The 15,865-nt window shown below is 34.0% G+C and overlaps 1 long non-coding RNA gene across 1 annotated transcript; it reads left to right on the plus strand.

Annotated features, from left to right (window-relative positions):
* Positions 1–14,566: 14,566 nt before the first annotated feature.
* On the plus strand, positions 14,567–15,481 carry LOC149224549 (uncharacterized). The gene is made up of 2 exons (XR_016249084.1): positions 14,567–14,815; positions 14,916–15,481. It is a non-coding gene; the product is annotated as an uncharacterized LOC149224549 (long non-coding RNA).
* The last annotated feature ends 384 nt before the right edge of the window (positions 15,482–15,865 follow it).

Below are 15,865 nucleotides of genomic sequence, written 5' to 3' on the forward strand. Positions count from 1 at the left end.
ATATATATATATATATATCTATATATATATATATATATATATATATATATATTGTTTTCCATAAGCGAGATTGTTTAGTTATGACTCATGAATGTTTAAATAAGTACAAAATTGTCTTATATTTATTCAGACCACCCCCCCCCAAAAAAAAAATAAAAAAAGTATAAGTGTGCATCCAACAAAATGAATTAATGGATACCAAGAAAATAGAATACAAAAGGATTGTTCTCATTAAAAAATGGGAAAAGGGTAAGATATCTTAATTTCCATGGTATATTTTTACTATTACAAGAGCTTAATTTACACATATGATTTTCTTAATCCAATATTGCAACCTATTGTGCCAAAGAATATGCAAACAATTTAAAGGAAGGGATGATAGTAGCATACCAATACTCCAAATACTGAGGGAAAAATACAAATACAAGTTTATCTTAGATGGAATGTTGACATTCCAAATTATTGTTCAATTATCTCTTCAACATTGTAAAAAGAAAACAAGAGCACTTAATAAGAGTGTAACCCTTTGCATGTAATTCCTCTTATTAAAAAAAAAAATCCCTAAATGAGTTTTCAAAATGAGATATTTAAATGTTTTTTTTTTGAAGTAAAACTTTTTAATTGCTTACGAACAGGAGATTCCATTTTAATTCCTAAATTTTTGTCAGTTGGCCACTAGGAAGGCTTGATTAGACAGAATTTCAGTCTCTTCAAAAGAGTAAAAGGCACAAAACCGACCCTATCTTCTTAAACTAGAAAACTAAAACAAGTTGTTGGGCCTCTTGGGCCCATTTTAGATTGATGATTAGAAAAATGGTGCATAAGAGTAAAAACAAGAAATCTAAAAGAAAATTAAGAAGAGATGTCTAAATCGGTGCCTTTTACTTGAATGGGCTCCTTGTTGCTACCTGGAGAGAAAATTGGTTAGGGAGGAAAGCCCCTGTGTTTTTCTATATGACCCATCCTTTGATCCATTACTACCAATTACCACTACATTTTATCCAAAGAAAGAAAAATGTCCTCTCTACTTCCACTTCTATATATCAGCAATATGCCTAGGAGGAATTTGAGGTGCCAATAGATATCGATAGTGTACATGTATTGTCTATATCTTTGATGAGTAAGTCCAACGTCTAGAACCTAATTAGCAACTTCTTTCGACACTTCAGTTCCTGTAAGGGTATGATGCTCTTCTACCAACTCCCTTTCAACTTGAGATAATTCCTCTTGCAATGGTTGTGGAGTGAGATGAATCAAATTATTGAGCTTTTGACCTTGAATTTGGCTTGAGTACACACCCATTCTTGATAACATGTTTATTCACAGTGGACATGAGCATGTTGATGTGGCATGATGTCTTGCCTTAGATTTATTTATGCCCCAAATTGGACTGACAATATCTTTGTCCAAGAGTATAAATCCATAGAAGAATTAGACTATTGAGGAGACTTGCCACTAGAATGGAATCTTCCTCAAGAAGAGGCCTCATAAACCTTACAGTAAATGGATTGTTGATAACTTCTAGAGAGAAAGAATACCCTTTCACATAAGTGAGCTTATTTCCCTCACCCTCTCCTGAAACAATAGACCACACTAAAACTGAAATATTGGGAAAAAAAGAAACCCAATGGAGATGAATGCAAACTTGTGGGACCAAACTCAATCACCTTCCAAAACCTGAAAGCTAGGTAGGACTTGAAAGGTCTGATGATTTTGGCTCAATTATTTCCTCCTTAAACCCAATCAAAGCACTAGAAGAACTGACAATGATATAGAAAATATATAGATGACTAGTGAGGTGAGGGAAACAACAATGTGATTCTCTTTTTCCTACCTAATCTCCTAACCAGGTTGCCAGTGTAAGCACATGCCCATAGTAGTAACACGCATAGGCACTAGAAAGCATAAACATGAACCATAGCTATAGAATATATACAAATATCTCATACTAGGCTCACTAACGACACTCCTTCCCCAAAAACTACCCGAAGAGTCGAATCTAGGATGGAAACCACAAATGAATTAATAAAAAATTATTTCCATAAGCTAAACCTCATTGCATGACAACTATTAAATGTGGGATATATGAAATTGAGTGGAATACTACACTCATTGGGCAAGCAAGTATCCATCCAAGATTTTTTCATGAGAATGATTGTACATATAACCAACAAAAGACGATTACAATGTTTAAGGAGCTCCATGAAAATCATTAAGAGTTTATTGAAAAAGATCCCATCCATACTACATGCAATCAATCAAACCTTTATGACGGCATATTACCATGTCCCACAAGCATGTGGCTTAGTAAAACAACGACAACTTATCCCTACCATTTCTCAAATAAAACACCCCATCCAAAAAATAACAATTAATATTATTACTAGATTTAAGATTGATATATATAATCATTCAATTAGACATTCTTATACTTATAATATGCTTAGATCTAATTTATATAATATTCAATTAGGCATTCTATAAGTATTATATAATCAATATTAAAGCACAACAAAGTAGCCAACACAAAAGAAAACAATTTAAATTGTTAAATTAGTTAAAACTTACGTTAGTGAATAGGCTCATTCATAAGCAAAATAATGATGGATTATCTTGTCTAAGAAACAAGATGTTTCATTTTCATAATGTTTTCCGGGTAATCATAACAAATACATAGATATTAAAATTAACAAAATATTCCTCAAAATATGAACATAAAACGGAATCATATTTTCACGTATTTTTTCGTTGCGTAAGTTTTATTTTAATTTGATGTTCCATAGAATTTACTTAAATTAAAAGTGATTCCTATCTTCTTCTTCTTTTTTTTTTTTCTTTCTTTCTTCCTTTGAAGTTTTCTTAAATTAAAATTTGTCTCGATTCATTTTAGATTTATTTTAATTTTATATTTATTAAACACCAAGAGGGATCAAATCTTTTTAATTGCATTTTTTTATTATGAAATTTAAAAAAAAGTTTACATCTCAAAAGATTCTATCCCTCTCCATGCTTGATAGATCTAATTTAATATGGATCTAAACTATTTAATTGCTATAAATAAAATGTGAAGTTAAAATGATATCATTTTCATATCTAAATATACAATATGGAAAAAACTATTATAGTATTTTTTAAAATATTACCCACCAAAACACAAAACAACACCACCAGTGATAAAAATTATAAATATAATTATTTTTCAATTTGATAGACTCAACATAATTTATAATTATTAATTAAATTATAATTTTGTTTTTATCGTAAATGAGTTGTCAAAACCAAGAGTCTAAAAACTACTAGTAATTTGACTGAGTCAAAGTGTTTATATAACATTACAACATAGCTTCCATGTTGAAGTGAAAAACATCTCTCAGCCCAATAAATTGTATATTATTTATCGTTTAATTATGGTGTACTTAATTTAATTTTTTATTTAAATTAAAAATAAATTTTATCTTTTTTGTTGTTTAATTATAAAAATTAAAATAAATAAATAAATAGAATGGTTCCAAAACCCATTTAGTCGTTGAGATGGCCTTTGTAGATTTCTTTGTTATGCATTTTCCTTGAAAAAGTTGGCAGTTTGAAGGGAGAAAACTTGTCAAAAATGTTTGTTGAAAGCCTTTGAGAAGGGATACACACTGATTTATGGGGAGGCAAGTAGTGTAGTTGGCTTTGTGTATTCAATGTGCTTGAATGCCAACTAAGATCTGTGTATTTTTTCTCACCTTGAAGGTCTACCCTTCTTCTCCTCTTATTCTCCTTTAGCATTGTATTGACAACTATTCATCTCTTACTTATTAAAGTGCATTGTAAACTGGTACATTTTTTGTTGAAGACCGCACTATTCTTCAAAGATGACTGCAAGCATTTTCTGTGTTTTAAGAAAATGGTCAAACTTAAGGAAGTATTACATTTATTGAATACTATGATGTTTTTTACTACTGTCACTACAGTCAAAATCAACAAAGTCACTCTTTGTAATATTACAATTTATTTGCAACAAGCACAAGAGAAAATCGAGTTTCTCCAACTTGAGTCATGGCTATAGCAAGACAAACTACATAATAAGAATTATCATTCTAAACTAGTTTTTGTTTAAAACAATTCTCTATTTGACTTTGAAATAGACCCCCATCAATAGCCAAAAATTGATCAAATCAGCTAAGTTAAGTTTGATTCACATCAAGTGTCCACTTCAGGAGTAGATTTCCATAAAGATGCAGAGGTTCGGCCTGTACTTCCCAAGCCCTTCATCAAAGCTTGGGAGGAAGTTGTTAACAACAAGAACAAAACTGGTCTAAGCTATGAAAAGGATGTTTCCTATCACATTCCCGACTATTCCAAACTCGTCAAGTTTCAAAGCATTGGGTTTTTCCAAAATGGTTCATCTTCACTTGTTCCACATCCTACTTCTCTTCCATAGCCACAGATTTTCAGATGTCAACATTGTCATCAGTTTGGCCATGTGAAAGGTCAGTGTTTTTATCTTCAACATTATGATCATTGTGGTAAACATGCTCATCATTCAGATAGATGTTCTAGAATCAAGACTCCTGCAAGAACGAAGATTCACCTTGGATGGGTCGCTTCTTGGCAATTCTCTTCAATACGCAAGAAGATATACAGGTCATATGAAAGAATTTTTTCTTGGGTATTGACTCATCTTGTAGTGAAGATTTATTCATTTTCTCTCCTTGTATCTAAAAGGGGGCGAATTTATGGTCAACTACTTGCTTCAAAGATTTATCAAGCAAGCTTGAGCCACAACTTGAACCAAAGCCAATTGTTAAAACCTAGAGCTATAGTCATCCATAGGCAGATTCAAAGTTGTAGCCAAAGAAAAATTTATGCTCCTTGAGCATGTTTGTGGTTGGTGGTTTGCCTTAAATTACCACTTGAAAAAGAATACAGTTTCTATTAGATCAGTTTATGGTCAACTTTAAACCAAGGAGCACTTCCACCTGCAGAAAATTTTAGCTTCTAGCCAAATTCAGAATTGTTCCAGGAACTACTTTGAACTTTAGTTCCAAAGTTTGCGATCCTCCTTAAACCACCACTGGTAAAAACCTCATGTTCTTCTACCTCATTTGGAATGTGGTCTTCCTTAAACCACCATTTTAGATATCACATCCAACCATTGGTTGCCATGCATTTTTGTAATTTAGCTCGCTTCTTGGACTCATATACACCCCTTCAAATTAAAAAATAGAATATTAGACACCTAATCCATTAGAGTTATAGTGTGGAATGTGGATAGTTACTAGAAATCTAAAAAACCTTAAAACTTGAATCCAATAATCAAAATATTGTATTTATATGTGTATTATTTAATGAAAAGTAACTCACTCCCATTCATTCATTCTAATTTACACATTACAACAACAATAAAAATAAATACAATTTTATTAAATATATATATATATATATATATATATATATATATATATATTAATATTATATTATATTATATGGGTTAATGTTTATATTTAAAATAAATAAACAAATAATTATTATATTATATTATATTATATGCATTAATATCCATATTTATAAAACAAATAAAGATGATGATATTCTATATTATGTTTTGTGATACAATATAATCACGTTATTCTGCACTATCTCCTTACAATTTAATTATAACGCTCCAATTACTTATGGTGAAAGGCACATTTCTCATTTGTATAGTTAATATCTATGTTTAGTAGGTATTAAAGACTTTATTAATCAAATTTATTAATATATTCATACACTTAGGCACTTTATTTAAAAGAAGTGGGATGTAATGCAGCATTTTATGATATGTAACTATGGTGCGTTGCATATTATTGCATGTAATCACTCAATGCAATTTAATAACTATAATAATTTTCATTAATTTTAATAATTTATTTATTGAAATATATATTTTAAAATATGGATGTTATTTTATATTATGTAATACTTTAATTTAATAGTAATGATATATGTTATTTAATGGGAGTAGTTATATAGATTAATGTAACACATCATTATTACATTAATGTAACACATCATTATTACAACATAACTTTAAAGTAACATGATTTTGATTTTTTTTTCATCTTTTCACTATTTGATTACACCTCATATAAACTCTGTAACTTATGGTAATTTAAAAAATGTACAAGGATATAATAAAAATCACGTACTTTAAATTAATGGTGATCAACCTGGTTACGGTTTGAAATGAATTTCATTAATTGTATTTGGTAAATTATCTTTTTCATGCTTTATTTCTTTACATTAATTTGGATGGTTCTCTATTCACCGAGGCACACATCCAGAAGTACACCTTGATGACCCGCCACTTGGCTGCAATCCTGTGAGGGAGGTACGCGATGTCGATTTGATGGTCATCATTCGCCAAGTTAGAGCTACAGTAACTAACTGCAGCGTTGTTGTTGGCGGTTCTCATTTGCCTCTGATCTTGGAAGGGTATGTCGCTCTGCGATTTCTTGTTGCCTTCCTTGATACTTCGAGACTTGAGGCCATGGTGCCAAATCCAGACTCTCCTTCTTCTCTTGCGCATGGATTTCTAATTGACTATGGAGAAACCCTCGGGTTTCCTGTGTCGGCACCCAGCCAAGAACCCTTCCTCTCAACAGTCTGAGGTGACCTTTTGGAGGCAGGGTACTTAGTATTTTTTTTCCTTTCTACTTTTTTTTTTGTTATGATGATATGCTAATAGGGTCGACGTTCCTTTTTGTAGGTTGAACAACTCAATTCCAAGGTAAACTTTTCCAATAGGGTTCTCTTCAAGGATTTACTCAGCTAGGTTTGCCTTCCACCTTCATGTTAGAGCTTATGACACCTTTATTTTTCTGTTGGGTTGGGCATTACTTTCCTAATTAACTGTATTTGTTGTGAGGTCTGTAAGTTACTTAAGAAATGGGATCTTTGAAGGGTTAAGTTTTGGCCAACCTATCTAGAACCCTGACTTCCCTTTAAGCCAGGCCTCGACCCAGTTTGTATTGTAATTGTATTAATCAGTTTGAGTCCCAAGGTTGTGGTCTAGGCTATATTATGATAGTGTCAATTATAGTTTTGTTTTCTTTTGAAGTTTCGAGGCCCTCGCCCTGGTTGAATCATAATAGAGTTAGTTTTTTTTTTTAAATGGTCACGGCCTTGACATATATGCATACCTGCTTGCTTATTTTAGGCATATTAATGCTCTATCTCGTCTATTCTGGGATGACATGGTCATTTCTGTGAAGTGTGCTTTAACATTCTGAGCTCGTTTTCTTCTTTCTCATAATTTAATAGAATTATTTCTCCATTGTTTCATCTCTTAGATGGCTATGACTTCCATCAAGGAGTACCACTTTCGATGTGTTTTCTTAAAATTACGAAGTGCATTTTTGTCATGACTTAACAAATGGTTTCTACCAGAGTTACTGGTTATGTGCATGTAACTATTTAGTAGTGCTTACTTACTCTTGTTATCAGTGACAATGTAAATTTGACTTGGAATTCCTAAAAGATTTATCAATATGTAATTTTTGATGTATTAATTTTCCCTTTACTCTAGAGGGAATTCCTAGATTATAATTAGTATTCCAGTTGTTAGTCCACACCGGAATAATCGACTGGGCTGACCTAGTTGTTGGTCTGGAGGACTTAATCTTGTGGTTTTATTATTTACATTTGAAGATTAAAGTCTTGTTCAATTAGTTTGTTTATTCATGAAGCAAATTACTTGTACAGTTCCTTTTTTTCTCTGTAGGAGTTTAGTCATGAATCCAACCCTAGTAATCTTTAGTTTCTTGCGATTATTAAAACCCTCAGGTTTATATAAAAAGAACAGACAAAAATAATATTTTTTTTCTCTCTCTTTCTATCTATGCATCACTCGTTACAGTTTATAAAGAAAGAACACACAGGAATAATATTGATCCTCGTTTTTTCTGTCTATGCATTACTCATTACAATTTATATAAAAAGAACACGCAGGAATACTATTGTTTCCTTGCTTTTTCTGTCTATGCATCACTCATTGCAGTTTATATAAAAAGAACACACGGGAATAATATCGTTTCCTTGTTTTTTCTGTCTATGCATCACTCGTTACAGTTTATAATAAAAGAACAAACATGAACATTATTTTAGATTTCAAGTTGCTATGGTAGTTTTTTGGAGTAGCATGATCCGGATTATCCACGATATTGTGTTTATTCTGTCGACGTTTCAAACCCCAAAGAGGGTCCATCATTAGGACTAAGATAGAATATGAATGATAGTTCCTTGAGAGAAGAATCCTTTTGACCATAGTATAAATAAACCTAGATCTTGATTTATAAAGAAGCCGGCCCTTATATAAGAATTCTTGCTCTTTCAATCTATGCATCACTTGTTACAGTGCATATAATTAACCTTTGGTTCCATACAATTTCCAATTAACCATATAGAAGTATAAAAAAGAAAGGCATTAGAAATACTACTCTATTGTGCTTTTCTTTCCACTCATATGTCCTATAGTGGACACAGTTAGCTATTATTTCTTACTGTTCTCAAATACCAGAAAGAAATCCCATTCACATTCTTCTGACATCAAATCGTTATTGTGAGTATTATTAGCTACACATATACCCGAACAATTTTTTTCATATAACACCAACATCAAACTTATTATAGTGAATACCGGTTTCTGTCTTTTTCTTTACTGTTCTCTAATAAATAGAAATAAATGCAAGTTATATACGTATACTTAACACACTTATCTACTAATGGAAGGTCGGGAATTCATAGGTGAAACCTCTCCACGCTTCCAATGAGAAGTTGGTTATCACATCCGACCTTCTGCCCCCAAGCTCCTCAATTCTTTTAGATCAACTTCTAAGGCAGCAATTAGTTTGTCCTAGCCTCAGGACCCCAAGTCTAGCCTGCAAACACTTTTCTTCCACCAGGGAAGATATTTTTTGGAGGTTTTCCCACTAAAATTTTTTCAACTCAAGGAACCCTCCTCCTTTTTTTCCAACCCCTCCCTCCTCCCTCTCCCTCCTTTTTCTTGGAGAAAGAGGAGGCAAGGAGATAACTGCTCCTAACTGATAATTGTATGGTGAAAAGAGAGTTACTGAGGTTCATCCGTAACTCCTTAGATCTTCCATAGAGACAATGTTATTTTATTTATTTTTAAATAACCCAATTACTATTTACTATTGTCACCAACACAATAACTAATTATTAATAATTTACTTTGTCTGTAATAGTAAAAATGTTCGATAACTAACTCAAAACATGGGGATGTCACAACTCTCCCCCCTTGAGCGGAACACCATCTTTGGTGTTCATTCCTCCATCTGCTCTTGGAATCATTTGGGGTATTCCTCTTGCATAAAGTATTTATCCTCCCAAGTGGCTTCCTCCGGGCTAAAGTGTTTCCATTGCACTTTAACCTGGATGATAGCTCGCCTCCACAATGTTACTTCTCTCTGATCGAGTATACGCAGGGGCTCTACCAAAAATTCTCCTTCTAGTTCGACCTGCCACAATCACACTTATCATAATCTTGGCATATATATATATATATATATATACATATATATATATATATATATATATATATATATATATATAGATATATATATATATATATATATATATATATATATATATAGATATAGATATAGATATAGATATAGATATAGATATAGATATAGATATATGATTGTTTTTTTCTCTCTTTTTTTCAATCTTCTTTTACCTAAATATCTTGCCAATTTATGATGTGTCAGGGGTCATATACATACTTCCTTAAAAGGTAAACATGAAATACATTGTGAACCTGAATGTGACTTGGTAGTGTGAGTTGATATGCAACTGGTCCTACTCTATCTAGAATTTGAAAAGGGCCACAGAACTGGGGAGCCAACTTGGCACATTATCCCCATCTAAGAGTACTTCTCTTTAGTTTAATTCACACATAAACATGATTCCCCACCCGCAATTCCCAGTAGGTTATTTTCTTATCGGCATAAGCATTTTGTCTATCCTATGAAACCTTCAAACTTTATCAGAAATTTTTCACTATTCTTTCCATTTCTTCTAGCATATCTGGTCCTAATATCATTTTATTCTTAGGGCTATTCCAATTTGCAGGGACTATACACTTCCTCCCATAGAGTACTTCAAAAGGACTCATCTTTAGCGATTCATGGTACCCATTGTTGTAGGAAAACTCCACTAGGTGTAGATATTATTCCCATTTTTCGAGTTTCTGCATCACATACATACGTAGCATGTCCTCTACCACCTAATTGACTCTCTCGGTTTTCCCATCAGTCTGGGGTGATAAGCAGTGCTAAAGTGAATTTGGGTGCCTAAACTCGTGAATAACGCTTTCCAAAAAGCGGAAGTAAACTTAACATCACGATCAGAGATTATGACTCGAGGCATTCCATGCAACCTAAAAATATCTCTCATAAATATATATGTTATCCAAGTCGTTTGGTATGTGGACTTGAAAGGAATAAAATGAGTTGTCTTGCTCAGTTTATCTACCACTACCATAATTGAGTCATTCTTCCTTTTTGATCGGGGTAAACCCGTGATGAAATCTAAGGTTATGGTATCCCATTTCCATTCAGGAATGGGTAGGGGATGTAATAGCCCAGAAGGATGTTGATGCTCACCTTTAACCTACTGACATTCTAGGTATTTGGCCAAATATTCTACAATATATTTCCTCATACCAGGCTAGTAATAATTTTTCTTGATTGTAGAAAAAAGTTTTTGATAGCCTAGGTGAGCAGCACAAGGACTTCTGTGAAATTCATCTAACATAAATTGCTTTATTGATAACTGATTAGGAACATATATTCTATTTCTAAACATCAAAAAATTTCCAGGGTTAACATTGTACCCTCTTTTCTAAGTGGAATTCTATGTAGTCTTAGCTTGTTGCCAGAGATAGCCATATTTCGGGTCCTTCTATGTTTCTTCCTTGATTTGATTAGAAAAATTAAATTCTTCTTGACTAGATGTATTTTTGTAAACACAATGCAACTTCCTACTCAATGCATCCACCACTCGATTTACCTTTCTCTTCAAATGTTTGATTTCAAAATCAAATTCACTCAGGAATGCGATCCATCTATCTTGGCGTACATTTAAAGTAGGTTGGTTGAAGAAGCTTGTTAAGTTGTTTTCATCCATCGTGAGTAAGAATATTTTCCCCGACAAGTAGTGTCACCACACTTTTAGAGCATGAACTACAACAGTTAACTCCAAGTCGTAAGAAGAATATTTATGTTCATGATATTTTAACTTACGAGATTCGTAAGCAATCACTTTATATTTTTGCATTAAAACTCTGCCTACACCTTCCTTACATGCATCTGTACAGACTATAAAATCTTCCTCTGGGTCTACAATTTTTAACACAAGTATGGTGGTAAGAAAATGCTTCAATTCTTCAAAACTCTCTTGACAGTCCCTTGACCACTTGAAACTTGTTCCTTTTTCTACAAGGAAGTGATCGAATATGCGACTTTAGAAAACCCCCTTATAAATCACCTATAATACCCAGCAAGGCCCATAAAGGAGCGTATATCCGCCACATTTGCTGGAACAGGCTAGTCCATAATGGTCTTGATCTTCTCTGGATCCACAACTATGCCTTCAGAGGAAATAATATGTCCTAAATACTGGATTTGATCCTTGAAAAAGTCACATTTTCTAAATTTGGCGTAGAGCTGGTTTTCTCTTAGGGTATGCAATACTATCTGAAGGTGCTCTTCATGCTCCTCCACACTCCTGGAATACACCAGGATGTCATCAATAAAGATAAGAACAAATTTATCTAAAAAAGGGTGAAAAATCTCATTCATCATACTCATGAAGGTTGTCAGAGCGTTAGTGAGTCCGAATGGTAAAACCATGAACTCATAGTGACCATATCGTGTTCTAAATGTTGTTTTATATATATCTTCATCTTTAATACGAATCTGATGATATCCCGATCGTAAATCAATTTTTGAAAATACCACAACACCTTTAACTTGATCAAATAGATCATCAATTCGAGGTAAGGGGTACTTATTTTTTATTATTAACTTGTTTAATTGTCTATAATTGATGCATAAACGCAAAGTACCATATTTCTTTCTTACAAATAAAACTGGGGCTCCCCAAGGAGACACGTTGGGTCAAATATAACCCTTATCCAACAACTCTTGGAGCTGCATTTTTAATTTTGTTAACTCAGGAACACTCATTCTGTAAGGAGCTTTGGAAACTGGGGTAGCTCCAGGGACCAATTCTATAGTAAAATCAAGGTTTCTTTTGGGTGGTAACCCAGGGATATCTTCCAGAAAGACATCTTTAAATTTTTGAACAACTGGTATTTGATCCAAGATGGATAGTTTATCTTTAGAGTTAGTGTACCCCACTTGGACCGCGTAGATTTGGCAGCCTTTACGCATACATTTTCCTAATTGGTGAGTTGTAATGGGACGTAATTTAACTTCCCTTCTTATACCTTGAATTTCTATTTTGCTTCCATCATTGGAAAAATAATTAATTGTCTTGTCTTTACAATTTACTAAGGTCCAATGTTGTTCCAACCAGTCCATACCTATCAACACGTCATAGGAGCCTAATGGTAGCACATTTAAATTTGTTTTAACCTGTTGTCCATCCAATTCAATTACACAATCTTCTATTTTTGCATTAACTCTTCTTTTAGCGAAGGACTCTTAAACTTTACACTTTTCAAATGGCATAAATCAACTATTCTTGGGCTAACATAGCTTAAGCTTGCACCCGGATCTATTAAAATGGAAACAGGGTGGTTGGATATTTTACCTTCAAGTTCCACCATCGCGGGTTGATATTCTACCTAACGATCCTCCAACATTGCGTTAATCCTGGGTATGTTCCTTTCCACATCACCGACAGTAGAATCTTCTTGAATATTTGTAATTGGTTCTGATCTTGCTCTATGGGGAGAGTTTTTGTAGTAATGGGGTTCCCCACAACCCCAACACTGCAAGGGAGGTTTAGGAACCTGACTAGTTTCCAGCTTGCTAGATGCTTCGCTTTGCTTCACTTCACTTTGAGGTCTATACCTCTGCTAGTTTCTACTGATAGAACCATTTGTCCTTTCCGACCCAGATACTTGGTACTAGCATTTTTCATGTTTTTGTTGGTTGGAAAATTTTTCTGCCCCTTCTTACTGGTCCAATTTTTGGTGCCCTCGCTCTTCTGCTTCATTTGATGATAGCAGATCCGAGCCTTTCGAACCGCTTCATCCATCGTTTTAGGATTATCAAATTCCAACTTCTCTTTCATATAGATAGGTAAGCTGCTAATAAAGCATTGGACTTTAGCCTTCTCTTCATGGATGTAAGGAACATATCTTAACAGAGAAGTAAACTTGGCTATGAATTCATCCATAGACTGTTGTCCCAGTTTCAAGTCATGAAACTCTTTTTCCTTATCATCATAGAACCGCTTAGTCAGATATTTGTCCTTAAAATGTTTCTGAAATTTCTCCCATGTGACCTCTTGTTCATTAATTTCTCTGACTATTTTGATTTCTTCCCACCACAGAGTGGCCTTGCCTTGCAACTGATATATAGCTAACCTTGCTTTCAAATTATCATCATATTCGTATATATGAAAGTATTTGTTCATGTTAATTAGCCAAGCCTCTGCCACTTCCTCAGCCTCTCCATTATATACTGGTGGCTTGATCTTTTTGAACTCCCCTTGGAATTAGTTTTCTACCTTTTAGTTCCTTTCTTACCAGAGACATTATCGGATTCTTCTTCATGGCTAGTTCTTCCTTCCTCAAACTCCAGATGTTTCTCCTGTTGTCTATGCGATTTTGTTCTGTTTTCTTCGTCTTGCCCGGGGTTCATATTTCTTTGATTTTGCCTATCTGGAAGGATTTTCATAATCTTTTCTTGCTCTAATCGTAATCTTTCATTGTCAGCCCACAAGCTTAGCACCTCTTCTTGCAGCTGCTGGACCGTTTCCAGTAACACAACATTTGTATTTTGATTTGCCTCACCTAACTATACCCACACTTCCAGGTTATGCCCAGTTGTCCCTCCTGATGGGGTAGATCCTACTCCTCGTCTCATGTTGCTCCAGCTTCCTCTCTGTGTATCATAATCACTTTTGTTATTCAATGTACATCCACTCAGGCCTCAATGTAGTAACCTGAGGGCTCTAATACCACTTGTAACACATAAACATTACAACATAACTTTAGAATAACATGACCTTGATTTTTTTTCATCTTTTTACTGTTTGATTACACATCATATAAACTCTGTAACTTATGGTAATTTAAAACATGTACAAGGATATAATTAAAATCACGTACTTTAAATTAATGGTGATCAACTTAGTTACGGTTTGAAATGAATTTCATTAATTGTATTTGGTAAATGGTATTTTCCATGCTTTATTTCTTTACATTAATTTGGATGGCTCTCTATTCATTGAGGAACACATCTAGAAGTACACCTTGACGACTCGCCACTTGGCTGCAATCCTGCGAGGGAGGAATCCAATGCCGATATAACAGTCACCATTCACCAATTTAGAGCTAGGGTAACTAACTGCAGGGTTGTTGCTGACAGTTCTCATTTTCCTCTGATCTTGGAAGGGTATGTCGCTCTGCGATTTCTTACTACCTTCCTTGATACTTCTAGACTTGAGGTCGTGGTGCCAAATCCAGGCTCTCCTTCTCCGCCTGCACACAGATTTTTGATCGACTATGGAGAAACCCTCGGGTTTCCTGTGTCGACGCCCAGCCAAGAACCCTTCCTCTCGGCAATCTCAGGTGACCTTTTGCAGGCAGGGTACTTAGTATTGATTTTCCATTATACTTTATTTTCTTTGTTATGATGATATGCTAATAAGGTCGACATTCCTTTTTGCAGGTTGAAAAACTCGTTGCCAAGGTAAACTTTTCCAATGGGGTGCTCGTCGAGGATTTACTCAGTTGTGTTTTCCTTCCACCTTTAGGTTGGAGCTTATGCCACCTTTATTTTTCTGTTGGGTTGGGCATTACTTGCCTAATTAACTATATTTGGTGTGAGGTCTATAAGTTCGTTAAGAAATGGGGTCTTTGAAGGGTTAAGTTTCAGCCCGCCTATCTGGAACCCTGACTTCCCTTTAAGCCAGGCCTCAACCTAGTTTGTATTGTAACTATATTAATCGGTTAGTCCCGAGGCTATGCGTTGGGCTATATTATGATAGTGTCAATTACAGTTTTGTTTTCTTTTGAAGTTCTGAGACCCTCGACCTAGTTGAATCATAACAAAGTTAGTTATTTTAAAAAAATGGTCACAGCCTTGACATATATGCATATTTAGTTGCTTATTTTAGGCATATTAATGCTCTGTCTCGTCTATTCTGGGATGACATGGTCATTTCTATGAAATGTGATTTAACATTCTGAGCTCATTTTCTTCTTTCTCATAATTTAATAGAATTATTTCTCCACCATTTCATCTCTTAGCTGGCTATGACTTTCGTCAAGGAGTCCCACTTTCGATGTGTTTTCTTAAAATTGTGAAGTGCAGTTTTGCAGTTGCTCAATGAATGGTTTCTACCAAAGTTACTGGTTATGTGCATGGTAACTATTTAGCAGTGCTTACTTACTCTTATTACTAGTTGTAATGTAAATTTGAATTGGAATTCCTAAAAGGTTTATTGATATGTAATTTTTGATGTATCAATTTTCCCTTTACTCTAGAGGGAATTCCTTGATTATAACTAGTATTCCAGTTGTTAGTCCACTTGTTAGTCCACACCAGTGGACCAGGTTGACCTAGCTATTAGCCTGGAGGACTTAACCTAGCAGTTTTATTATTTACATTTGAAGATT

This window comes from Pinus tabuliformis, chromosome Q (assembly GCF_031772625.1).
Source record: "Pinus tabuliformis cultivar Carrire ecotype Pingquan chromosome Q, CPIR1, whole genome shotgun sequence".
In the NCBI taxonomy this organism is placed as follows: Eukaryota; Viridiplantae; Streptophyta; class Pinopsida; order Pinales; family Pinaceae; genus Pinus; species Pinus tabuliformis.